Source organism: Ambystoma mexicanum, chromosome 5p (genome assembly GCF_040938575.1).
Source record: "Ambystoma mexicanum isolate Mex_15411 chromosome 5p, UKY_AmexF1_1, whole genome shotgun sequence".
Taxonomy (NCBI): Eukaryota; Metazoa; Chordata; class Amphibia; order Caudata; family Ambystomatidae; genus Ambystoma; species Ambystoma mexicanum.
The window spans coordinates 327,279,863-327,293,425 of NC_090930.1; positions in this window are offsets into that span (position 1 = coordinate 327,279,863).

Below are 13,563 nucleotides of genomic sequence, written 5' to 3' on the forward strand. Positions count from 1 at the left end.
GCCCATGGTGGCTTGGGGGGTGGGTGGGAGACATGAGTGGGGGCCTGGTGGGGTCTGCCCATGGTGGCTGGGGGGTGGGGGGGGGTAGACATGGGCGGGGGCCTGGTGGAGGGTGCCCCACACTTTTGGGGGTTGGGGGTGGTGGGAGACATGGGTGGGAGCCTGGTGGGGGCTGCCCATGGTGGCTGGGGGGTGAGGGTGGTGGGAGACATAGGTGGGGCCTGGTGGGGGCTGCCCATGGTGGCTGGGGGGTGGGGCCCATGGTGGCTGGGGGGTGGGGTGATAGGGGACATGAGTGGGGGCCTGGTGGAGGCTGCCCATGGTGGCTGGGGGGTGGGGGTGGGTGTAAGACATGAGTGGGGGCCTGGTGGAGGCTGCCCATGGTGGCTGGGGGGTGGGGGGGGTGGGAGACATGGGTGGGGGCCTGGTGGGGGCTGCCCATGGTGGCTGGGGGGTGGGGGTGATAGGGGACATGAGTGGGGGCCTGGTGGAGGCTGCCCATGGTGGCTGGGGGGGTGGGGGTGGTGGGAGACATGAGTGGGGGCCTGGTGGAGGCTGCCCCTGCACTGCCAGGGGGTGGGGGTGGTGGTAGACATGGGTGGGAGCCTGGTGGGGGCTGCCCATGGTGGCTGGGTGGTGGGGGTGAAAGGGGACATGAGTGGGGGCCTGGTGGGGGCTGCCCATGGTGGCTGGGGGGTGGGGGTGGGTGGGAGACATGAGTGGGGGCCTGGTGCGGGCTGCCCATGGTGGCTGGGGGGTGGGGGTGGTGGGAGACATGGGTGGGGGCCTGGTGGAGGGTGCCCCACACTGCTGGGGGGGTGGGGGTGGTGGGAGACATGAGTGGGGGCCTGGTGGAGGCTGCCCATGGTGGCTGGGGGGTGTGGGTGGGTGGGAGACATGAGTGGGGGCCTGGTGGGGGCTGCCCATGGTGGCTGGGGGGTGGGGGTGATAGGGGACATGAGTGGGGACCTGGTGGAGGCTGCCCATGGTGGCTGGGGGTAGGGGTGGTGGAAGACATGAGTGGGGGCCTGGTGGAGGCTGCCCCTGCACTGCTGGGGGGTGGGGGTGATAGGAGACATGAGTGGGGGCCTGGTGGGGGATGCCCATGGTGGCTGGGGGGTGGGGGTGGTGGGAGACATGAGTGGAGGCCTGGTGGGGGCTGCCCATGGTGGCTGGGAGGGGCATGATAGGGGACATGAGTGGGGGCCTGGTGGAGGCTGCCCATGGTGGCTGGGGGGTGGGGGTGGTGGGAGACATGAGTGGGGGCCTGGTGGAGGCTGCCCCTGCACTGCTTGGGGGTGGGGGTGATAGGGGACATGAGTGGGGGCCTGGTGGGGGATGCCCATGGTGGCTGGGGGGTGGGGGTGGTGGGAGACATGGGTGGGGGCCTGGTGGAGGGTGCCCCACACTGCTGGGGGGGTGGGGGTGGTGGGAGACATGAGTGGGGGCCTGGTGGGGGCTGCCCATGGTGGCTGGGGGGTGGGGGTGGGTGGGAGACATGAGTGGGGGCCTGGTGGGGGCTGCCCATGGTGGCTGGGGGGTGGGGGTGGTGGGAGACATGGGTGTGGGCCTGGTGGAGGGTGCCCCACACTGCTCGGGGGTGGGGGTGGTGGGAGACATGAGTGGGGGCCTGGTGGGGGCTGGCCATGGTGGCTGGGGGGTGGGAGGGTGGTAGACATGGGTGGGAGCCTGGTGGGGGCTGCCCATGGTGGGTGGGGGTGGTGGGAGACATGAGTGGGGGCATGATGGAGGCTGCCTATGGTGGCTGGAGGGTGGGGGTGGGCGGGAGACATGAGTGGGGGCCTGGTGGGGGCTGCCCATGGTGGTTGGGGGGTGGGGGGGGGGGTGGTAGACATGGGTGGGAGCCTGGTGTGGGCTGCCCATGGTGGCTGGGGGGGTGGGTGGGAGACATGAGTGGGGGCCTGGTGGAGGGTGCCCCACACTGCTGGGGGGGGTGGGGGGAGACATGAGCAGGTGTGCAGGGTAGTCCCCTGTTTTGTGGGCTGCCTGCAGGGGCCGTGGAGGGTGTACAGGGAACACCTGTGAGGACCCACCCAGCCTAATCGTGTGTGATTATTCCCGCGCACCCCTGTAATACACGTACCCAGCCAAATCGCGTGTGATTATTCCCGCGCACCCCTGTAATACACGTACCCTGGCTAATCGCGTGTAAAACTTCATGCGTACCCCTGTCATACACGTACCCAGCCAAATCGCATGTGAAAATTCCTGCGTACCCCTGTAATACACGTACCCTGGCTAATCGCGTGTTTAACTTCACGAGTACCCCTGTCATACACGTACCCTGGCGAATCGCAATGAAAACTTCCCGCGTACCCCTGATATGAACGTTACCCGCTTTGCGTTCCTTGTTTGGCAGCCCTGTAAACTGGTCCAGGGTTAGCGCAGCTCTTTGCGATGATTTAGCGATTTTGATAGCTTTTTCTAGCGAGGGCGTTCTTGGGGGCGTTACTGGCGCTGCTGCAGGGTCGCTGCGATACTCTGCGCCACGGCTGGTTTGGGAGCCTAAAATCCATGAATACGCTGTGCGCGGAAATCGGTTTTGGCGCACGCGCCTGGCGCAGACAATCGCACGCGGACACTCTGCGCTAGCCTCTTGCGACACTTTTCTGCGAAATTCTATGAATTAGCCTGTTAATGTCAAAACCTGCATTACTATTGTTTTCGATCAATCTCTTGAAGATGCTACCCATTTCTGTATGGAATGGGCCAACTAATTTTGAATATACCTAAGTTCGTTTTTTCTTATGACACTGTGTGAAAACTGCAAGTAACTAGCATTTCCACTCTATACTTCACTTCTCTTTGTTTTTCTATTTCAGTTTTAACAAATAAATCTGGGTTAAATGCCCTGTGTGACATTGTGTGACAGCTCAGAATTACCAGCATGTAACACTCTGCAAATCTCTTCCTGCTCCCACCTGTGAGGCAAAAAACATTGTGCTCATCTTCAACTCCACACTCTCCTTCTCTCCTCACATCTATAACGTCTCTAAAAAGTCACACTACCAGCTGCACCTCCTCAGAGGTATTCTTTCTTTCCTCTCTTTCCCCCAGAAGCTCTCTGTCTCCAGAGCTTTGGTTCTCTCTAGGCTGGACTATTGCAACAGTCTCTTTCTAAATCTGCCTGTTTCTACTCTCCGCTCTCTGCAACTCATCCAGAACAGGACTGAGAGACTTGTCCTTGGCCTCAAACCCAGGGATTGTATCTCTCCAGGACTGAAATCTCTGCACTGGCTCCCAGTGGCTGCGAGGATTAAGTACAAAACCCTCTGCATTGTCCCCAAGGCCTTCTGGTCTTGGTGCCTCAATACCTTCAACTCTCTCTTCCTAAATATCTCCCTTCTCAAGCTCTTTGCTCATCCACCTCCAACTCCCTCAGGGTCAGTTGCTTCTTCAAGCAACAAGTTGGTGGTAGATCTCTTTCTTCAGCTGGGGCCTCCCTCTGGAACAGCCTCCCTGCCTCCCTGAAACTTGAGGGGAATCATCTCCGGTTCCGGAAGCACTTCAAAACCTCTTTGCTTTTGCTTTTTCTCCTCCTCTCCCCTGCTGACTTCCCGTCTGAAACTGCACTGGTTACCTGGCCACCCTCTGATCTTGGGCCCAGGTCCCCTCCCCCACCAGTCGCACACCTGCACTTCCTTCCTGGCAACCCCCTCACTTGGGGACTGTTTTCTGTATCCCTACAGTCCCACTAACAGCACTTGACACCTGGTGCCTGCACTTACCCCTGCACTTGCCACCTGCTGGCCTTACTTTTACTTATTGTTATTTATTCTATCATACCATTTACTGCACTGGCCCCTCCCCCTTCCCATGAACTTGTATGATCTGAATGACACCTAGCCTAGTAGGATCGTTGTCTGTCTTCCCTCTGTACCTCCTCCCTTCCCTTGTTGCGCCTTGAAATACTTGTGTATAGATGCGTTATAAATGCCATATCATATCATATCATATCAAAGGTTATTATTTCTAAGTATCCCAAATATCTACTTATGAGTAATGTTTTCACACAAAACAAGTATCGGCACCCTTGTGGAAGAGAGATATATAAAATAACATCATGAAACAAATGATACATGATATGATAAATGATATGATATGATATGATATATGATAGGATATGATATGGCATTTATAATGCGCCTATACACAAGTGTTTCAAGGCACGACGAGGCAAGGGAGGGGAAACAGTGGGAAGACAGACAACAATCCTACTAGGCCAGGTGTCATTCAGATCGTGCAAGTGCATGGGTGGGGAGAAGGGAAAAGTGCCTAGGGGAAAGGGGAGGGGAAAGTGCAGTACATGGGATAGAAGAATAAATAAGATTAATAAAAGCGGCCAGATGGTGGCAAGTGCAAGGTAAGAGCAGACATAAGCGCTGGTAGGGGGACTGTAGGGATACAGAAAACAGTCACTAGGTGGGGGGGTTGCCAGGGAGGCAGGGCAGGTGTGCAAAAGGCAGGGCCTGGACCCAAGATCAGAAAGGGTGGCCAGCTAACCAGTGCAGTTTCAGCCAGGAATTTCAGCAGGGTAGAGAAGCAGAGAAGGCAGAAGCAAAGAGGAAGGTTGTGAGGTGTTTCCGGAACTGGAGATGGTTCTCCTAAAGTTTCAGGGAGGCAGGAAGGCTGTTCCAGAGGGAGTCCCCTGCCGAAGAGAGAGATCGACCACCAACTCGTTGCTTGGAGAAGCGACTGACCCTGAGGTAGTTGGAGGCAGATGAGCGAAGAGCCCGAGAAGGAAGGTATTTGGGAAGAGAGAGTTGAAGGTATTGCGGCACCAGGCCCCAGAAGGCCTTGTGGACAATGCAGAGGGTTTTGAACTTAATCCTTGCAGCCCCTGGGAGCCAGTGCAGAGATTTCAGTCCTGGAGAGATACTATCCCTGGGCTTGAGGCCAAGGACAAGTCTTGCAGTCCTGTTTTGGATAAGTTGCAGAGGGCGGAGAGTAGAGGCAGGCAGCTTTAGATAGAGGCTGTTGCAATAGTCCAGCCTAGAGAGAACCAGGGCTCTGGAGATGGTGAGCTTCTGGGGAAGGAGAGGGAAGGAAGAATACCTCTGAGGAGGTGCAGCTGGTAGTTTGACTTCTTAGAGACATAAGAAATGTGAGGAGCGAAGGAGAGTGTGGAGTCGAAGATGACCCCAATGTTTTTAGCCTTACAGGAGGGAGCAGGAAGAGGGCCAAGAGAGGTCGGCCAGAGAGCTGCAGGGAAGGAGGGAGTTGGTGAGCCGATGAGTAGAATCTCAGTTTTACCGGCATTAAGGCAGAGGTCATTGGTGTCACACCACTCCTGGATAGCAGACAGACAGTCAGAGATGAGAGAAGGAGAGGATGAGACCGAGGGTAGCCTGAAAATGAGCTGGGTATCATCCGCATAGTACTGAAAATTGGGGCAGAGAGCGACGATGCGGTGGGCAAGGAGTGCCAGGTATTGATTGAACAGCCAAGGAGAGAGGTTAGATCTCTGGGGGACACCACAGTTAGAGAAACAGATATCTGAGAGGAAGGACCAAAGTTGGACCTGGGAGGATCGGTCGGAGATGAAAGAAGTCAGCCATGCCAGAGCCTGTCTAGTGATACCCAGGTTATCACGGAGATGGTTGAGCAGGATGGCATGGTTGACAGAGTCAAAGGCAGAAGAGAGATCAAGCAAGATGAGGACACACAGGGTTTTGGAGTCAAGGTTGGAGAGCAGGTCTGCATGGATGTTCAGGAGAGCAGTTTCTGTGCTTCTGGCAGCCCTGAAGCCAGACTGATGGTCATGAAGACAACCAACAGATTTGGTGTGGAGATTAAGATGGGAGGTGGCCAGTTTCTCCAGGAGGTTGCCCAGGAAGGGAGTGATGGAGATTGGGCAATAGTTAGCCGGGCAGGAGGGGTCAGCAGAGGGTTTCTTAAGAAGAGGGTGCGCAAGGGAGTGCTTCAGGGGGGATGGGAAGACTCCAGTGGCAAAGGAGTGGTTGCATAAATCAGCCAGGGCAGGAGCCAGGGAGTCAATTTGGTCCTTGATAGTTTTGGAGGAACAGGGATGAACCTGTTTCAACGAGAGTTTCATAGATCGGACTTGTTGAGAAACCTCGTCTGCAGAGAAAGGGGGAAAGCAGAGAAGGAGGTGGGCTGGCTGCAGAAGGGCCAGAGGAAGAGCAGGAGATAGAGGGAGGGAGGCGATAGGAGTAGAGTGAGGAAAGGATGTCCTGAGTTTTTTTAATTAATTGAGAAGCCAGTGCCGTGCAGAGGGCCTGGGAAGGGACAGGAGAGGTAGAGACTGCGGCAGGATTGGCCAGTTCCTTGCAGATCTTAAAGAGTTCATCCGAGTTGTTATATGCCGCAGAGATGCAGACTTGGATATGGGCTCTCTTCTTGGTGAGAACAGAGACCCGGTATTCCCTTTGCAGCAGGCGGCAGGCCGGTTTGTCAGAGGATGAACACGAAGCACGTCATTTCCTCTCAGCCTCCCTGCACTTGCGTTTTAGGGTGACGAGGTCTGAGTCATACCAGGAGTTACACTTGGCTTTGGGCTTCAGGTGGATTCTCATGACAGGGGCAAGGATATCAAGAGTATCAGATATAGAAGAGTGGAGCAAGGAGAGGGCTGTGTCAGGGTGAGAGTCAGCCAAAGGGGGAGGAGGGGGAGAGAAGGTGCCGGCGAAAGCCTCAACTGACACCCGCTTCATGGGTCGGATGACTGCGAAGGTGGGTGGCAGTGATGAAGGCTGCTTGGCCTGAGGGGTAGGGAGGGTGAGGTGTGAGGATAGGAGAAAGTTATCACTCCAGGAGAGAGGAGTGGAGAGAGGGACAGAGAGGTAAAGGTCAGAGGAGATCAGAGCAGGGGAGAATGGTGAGTGAGAGAGAGTCGCAGAGGTCACGAAAGTGTCCAGAGGGGGGACAGGAGGCATCCAGGTGGATGTTGAAGTCTCCAAGAAGGAGGAGATGAGTGGTTAAGGCCAGGAGTGAGGAGGAGAGGTCAGCCCACTTGGTGAGGAAGGAAGAAATCTGACTAGGTGGCTGATAGATAGTAGCCACAGTAAGGGAATGGCTAGGAGAGAGAGAGAGCTGGCAGACAAGGCATTCAAAAGAGGAGTAGGTCTGCATGGGAGTGACAGAGGCAGGAATCCACTCAGGGAAGATAAGGGCAACACCCCCACCAGCGCGGTTGGGCCTGGGCACGGAGAGAATCTTGTAGCCGTCAGGTAGGAATATGTCAAAGCTGCTGACAGAGCTGGTTGTGAACCATGTCTCAGTGAGACCGAGGAAATCGAGGTCAAGTTCCTCAAGAAGGGGGCAGATATCGGAGGAATGTTTGACAGCAGAGCGAGAGTTAAGAGTGGCAATGTGGAGAAGGTTGCCATCCTTGAAGGACTTCCGGGGAGGGGTACAGATCAGAGGTACGCCCTGCAGAGGTGTAGAAGGAGCCCGAGAGGGGGCAAAGAGGGAGGGGGAAGGCAAGGTAGCTGAGGACGGGGGAGGGGGGACAGCAGGAGAAGAAAGGAATTTGATGAGGCGCGGGAAGCGTCTATCAAAGAGGTGAAGGTTGGCCTGAGGGCCTTGGACCAAGACGGTCCCATTAGAGTAAACATTAATGATGACCTTAGAGGAGTGGAAGGAGGCCAAGAGGACATCCCAATGGGTGCCACCATTAATGGGAGAAGAGGAGAAAGGAGCGAGCACAGAGACCATATGAAGGTCCATAAGTCAGGTGAAGGCACGACAAAAAGGATGTCGGTGAGAGTTTCCTTGGAGGAGGCACTGGTGTAGGTGTCAGCGATAGGGAGGCCTGGGTTGGAGACCAGGATGTCATTTTTAAACTTTTTCCTACCAGATTTAGTGAGGAGAGCAGGATAGTCAATAGAGAAGCAGAGAGAGAAGATAGGAGAGATAGAGAGCACCATAGAGTAGGTGGGAGAGGAGGGGGGAGGGGAAGACACAGGCGAGAGCAGGCCGGCAAGATCGCGAACCGCAGTCAAGTTGCGCAGTAGGACAGACTCTCAGGGTTAAAGAACTTGCAATGCTCAAATATAAAACCTGGGAGAAGCCACCTAAGTTTGAGAATCCTAAAAGGGGAGAAAAGGGCCTAGTTTTTCACAGCGCAAAAAAAATATTTTAAATACTGGTACAGTGTGTATTAAACAACATGTGGAGAAGCCACCTAAGATTGAGAGTCCTGAAAGGGGAGAAAAGGGCCTCGTTTTTTCACAGTGCAAAAATATTTTAACTACTGGTACAGTGCATATAACAACAACAGGAGGATGGCACAGCTGCGTTTAGGAGTCTGAAGGAGGAGTAGGCAGGGAGGCTAGAGGGGCTCCCCTGCATGCATAAGACGTCTCAGTCTTGATTTTTAGAGGCCGATTCATGCAACAAATGTGCTGAAATGTGTGGTGCTAGGTGGCGCAAGCGTGAAAAAGCATGCATGTGCGATTCATGGAAGGCCCTGCGCATGTTTTCCCCGGGATGTGCGTGAAATCCGTGGGTGGCGCACACAGGCACACACATCATTGCAACATCCAGAACGCCGTGCGCGATGCACACAGCGAAAGCGCACAACATTAGCGCACACACCAAAAAGGAGGCGGAACACGGGGTGGAACACGCGGAATGGGGAACAACGCGTGAAAATAAGGGCGTAACTGGGGAAGTACTGCTGTGAAATACACGGAACGCCCACATGCACGCGAACTACATATATTCATGGAATCGAATAGGGGAAACACACACACGCCAAAAGACACGCACAGGCCTAAACACGTCCGCCACCCAAAGGCAGGTGGAAGTGTCCCCACGCAGTATAAAAGGGCACACAAACAACAAAGCATGTATATACAGCTACGATGAATGTCCCATTCTGTGGCCCCTTAAGAGAAATGATGTGTCATGCAATGCTCAGGCATCCCAAAGAAGCAAGAAAAAGAGATATGCGTCCCCTGCAGCCCATGTGCGTGTAAAAAAACACACGCAGAATGCTGTGGCAGCCAGGAAAACAAAAAATGTGTACGTGATCAACACGCAGGCTAGTATGCCAGAAAAAAGGGGTACGCGACTAACAGGGATACCCGCAGTTGGAAAAATAGCGTGTGTGACTCACCGTCTGCCTTGCGTGTAGAAGAAGAATGCGTAGCCAACACCCACGCCAAAAGAAGAAGTATGCACTGTAGCCGCTGTGAAGTAATCGCGTGTGAACCCCAACGTCTGGAAAACACACACACCGCTTTCCACGAAAAGCACGTACAGAGCAATGGAAACCCACGTGGGACCTTCAACCTGTGCTGAGGGAAATGCTTGCGCGCACATTACATCACCTACGCGCTTACGCGCTACGGGCCTTTCCTCGGAATTCATGCAAACGTGCTGTTTTTCACGTGCCAAATCACTCCATATCAAGCTGGCCATGCGACAACACACGGAAGACCACGCTCCTGCCCGGAAGGCTGAATTACTGCCCCCAGAGCCTCGAGCAGCCTCCCATGAGCCATCCGTTGCTGCCTGCCTGCTGCCACCGTGCCCTGCCATTTGGTGCCTGCACATCTGCCATCTTCAGGGGTCCAGTTGCTGTGACCACCCCTGCTGGAACAGAAACTCCCGACTGGTGTTCCATCACTCCACAGCCCAGCCCTAGGACCCAGTTTCCCACCCACACCTGCCTCGGGGCTTGCCATGTCCGACACAACACCTTCCTGCACCAGTGGCAACCCCCCAGCAGAGAGGCAGAGGGCTACCAGCTTCAGTGAAAAGGAAGTTTGTATCCTGGTGGAAAAAGTTCTGGGGCATTATGATGCCCTCTTCACACCATTGCGCGCTGACAAGGAAAGACGTAAGATGATCTGGACGGACATAGTGGGTGCCATCAACACAGATGGGGTGGCACCCCGCGACATCAAACACGTCCAGAAGCGCTGGGAGGACTACAAGTCCAGGACACTCAAGAAGGCCCGGTGCCTCTTGGAAGCAGCGGATGCAGTGGGGTGCCGGGTTCAGCTAACCACACAGCAGATGGGGGTCCTGGAGTGCATTTGCCCAGTGCTTCACCACCAGATCCTCAGGATGCAGGCCCGTCTGGAGTCGAGCGGTAAGTGGCCATGCATTCACGTTTAAAAAAGAGCATGTTGCAGTGTGCTGGTAGTTAGCTACTTGGCTGCATGTGTGACATGGGTCATGTTTGGATGTGTGTGTGAAAGGACATGATGGTGCTGCATGTGAGTCAAGTCAGGCATGACCCACATGGATGGTGTACGTGTTACAATGCATCATGCGGAGCAGCATGCGGTACGCACACATGTATGCATACCTGTGTCTGTACTTTGACATGTTTGGGGTGTGAGAAATGGGTGCTGCTGTCATGGACATGCATGATGTACATGTCCGTGTGTCTGAGTAGTGTGTGCGCCATGGATGCATGACACATGTCCATGATGATGTGTTGATTCACTGATACAGCCTAGTCATCCTTGTATCCATTGTGTCTGGCGGTATACGAGGCCAGATGCATGACCCTCTGGTGATGTGTGAGCATGTGACCAGCATGTCCCATGATGCATGTGAGTATCAGTCCACCATTGGATGAATCTATGGTGCCCTGGACATGGATGTCAATGTATGTTGCATGTGCCATTCCTGTTCCTGCATGTGTGTTGCCTGCACTGACCCATGTGTTGTGGAGGGACATGATGACAGTGACGTTTGACAGTGCCACTCATGTGCTATTACTTTGTGTCTAGGGGACTATTGTTCAGTACTTGATGCTTGTGTTCAATGTCTCCCTTTACACAGCGGCGAGTGAAGAAGAGGGCGGAGACGGCGCTGTGGAGGACAGCGGCAGGGATGCCTCCTCCAGCCGGTGACAGAAGGCCCATTCACCCTCCCAGGAAATTCCATCATCCAGGAGCGAGGGGACTGGTGCCACATCTGCCACTACGGCTGTAGCGGAAGGGGCGGATGAGCCCCCACAGGGGCTTGCAACAGCAGAAGACAGTGCAGAGCCATCCAGGTTGCTGGTGTGTATAGAGGAGGAGGAGGCCGCAACAGAGCACATGGGACCTGGTGGGGGTGGTACCACTGGTGCAAGTGGTGCAGTCCAGGGGCAGGAGGCAGCACAGGTCGCCGCGGAGGTGCCTGTGCATGTCTCTGTCCCTGAAACTGTGACTGCATCACCATACACCGGCAGGGATGCCCTGTCCCAGGCCCGTCCGCAGGTAGGGGTGAGGTCCACATCATCTGGCACTTCTCTACATGCAGACGAGGGGACCCATGACCGGATTGAGTCCGTCCTGATTGGTATCGCGTTGCACACACGTGACATTCGTGATGACGTACGTGCTTCCTGGGAGGACCACGCATGTCATCACGATGAGCTGTGTGCCAATGTGGCAAGGTTGGGAGGGGCCATGGTCGGGGGTTTCCCCCATGTGTCAGCCAGCATTGCGGCCCTCTCCTCCTCTGTGCACACTATACGCCAGTCGTTCTCCATGCTATCTTCCGGCCTAGCTGCCACCAGGGCCCCCTGTGGATCTGCCCCAAACAATGCAGCCAGCCTGGTGAAGGTCCCATCCCTGCCACAGTCGGGAGTCGGAGGTCCAGCAGGGGTGGCCACCCCACCAATTGGACCCTAGCAGATGGAGGCTGTGCCAGCATCATCGGGCAGGGCACGTGCACGACGGCGCTAGTAGATTCCATCAGCCCAGAGGCCATTGTGGTGGCAGAGGCAGTTGCGTAGGAGGCAGCAGCAGGCTCAGCGTGGGAGGCATCATGGCTCAGGGCCATCAACACCCCGGGGGCAGGCATCGGCCGAGGGGCAGGAGGACCCCGGACTGGGAGTGTCTTCCATGTGGCAGCAGTTGGGCCGGCAAATAGATGCAGAGAGGCGGGGGGCAGAGAGGGCACGGCTCACTTTGGTCAGGGCGGAGAACTCCATGCGCAGGGCATTGAGGTGGGCTGAGTGCCTCAAGGCAACTCGCAGGGAGTTGGAGGAGGCCATGGATGCATCCCTGTGAGACCTCGAGGCCTGGGAAGAGGCCCACCTCCGGAACATCGACGTGGAGTTCCATAATGCCCTAGCCCGGAACATCAACAAGTGAGCCGTTGGATTTGCCCACCGCCTTTGTACATAGCTCTTTAGGGTTAGGTTTCCTTTTTTTTTTCTTATCATTTGGAGATAATGGACTTTACTCCACCTTATGTATATAGATTTTATTCATAGGACTTTGTTGTAGGTTTCCTTTTGTTTTGGGATCATGGACCCTTTGGACTTGGATTGTACATAGTTGAAGACATACTTTCTTTTTTTACTTTTCCCATGGATTAATGTTTTTTTCTTTGGGTCATTCAAATCATATTGACATTGGCGATGGACCACTTTTCATTTTTCATGCCGGGGATTCATCATTGGATTTTCAATTTTTTTTGGTAATAGCTTTCATTATTTATTAATTTGCAAGTTTGATTTTCTTTATGTTATTTCATTTTGTTTTTAATACATTTATTCTAACTTCATGATTGGTGTTGTGTACTATCATTGGTTTTGTGCATGTCTCAATGAACATTGCCTCTGTCATGTGTTGCCACTGCGTGGCTCTGTTGTGCATTTATGGTGGTTCTTTTAAGACTGTCATGGCATGGGTAATTTGGGAGTGGGTGCAGTGGATGGTTGCATGCTTGTACTGGGGGCCAAGGGGATTTGGGTTGGCATTAAGGCCATGGGTCTGTTTTGTTAGGACATGTTGTTTGGTGGGCCATGAGTCAGGGCCTGCTGGCAGGTGCCCGTCACTGCAGTGGGTTGAGGGGACATGAGTTGGGGCCTGCTGGCAGGTGCCCGTCACTGGGGGTGTGTGGGGGGAACATGAGTCGGGGACTGCTGGTAGGTTCTTGTCACTGGGGGTGGGTGGGGCGACATGAGTCGGGGCTTCCAGGTGCATGGTGCCATGTGGCATGCCTGCGGGGCATGCCCAGGGGTGATTGGCTGCTGGCGGGGCATGCCCAGGGATGTGGGTGGTCCCCTGTGGTTTGGGCTGCCTGTGGGGCATGGGGATGGGGGCACACCCGGGAGGGCACACACTGCTAAATCGCGTGTAAAACTCCACACGCACCCCTCGGAATACACGTACCCTGCTCGCGCCAGTGAAATTGCATGCAAAAATCCACACGCACCCTCGGAATACACACAGGCAGCCCATCCACCCTCCTCATGCCTTGTAGGCATCCCATCAACCCTAGGCATGCCCCGCAGGCAGCCCATCCACCATAGCCATGCTCCGCAAGCAGCCCACTCCAAAGGGGGGACTTTTCCCACGTGTTTTCGCAGGTGCGAGCGGGGTACGTGTATTCCGAGGGTTGCGAGTGGATTTTTACACGTGATTTCTCTGGCACGAGTGGGGTATGTGTATTCTGAGGGCTGTGCGTGGATTTTTATATGCGATTTTGCTAGCGCGAGCGGTGTACATGTATTCCGAGGGGTGCATGTGGATTTTTACATGCGATTTCGCTGGCACAAGCGGGGTACATGTATTCCGAGGGGTGCATGTGGATTTTTACATGCGATTTCTCTGGCGCGAG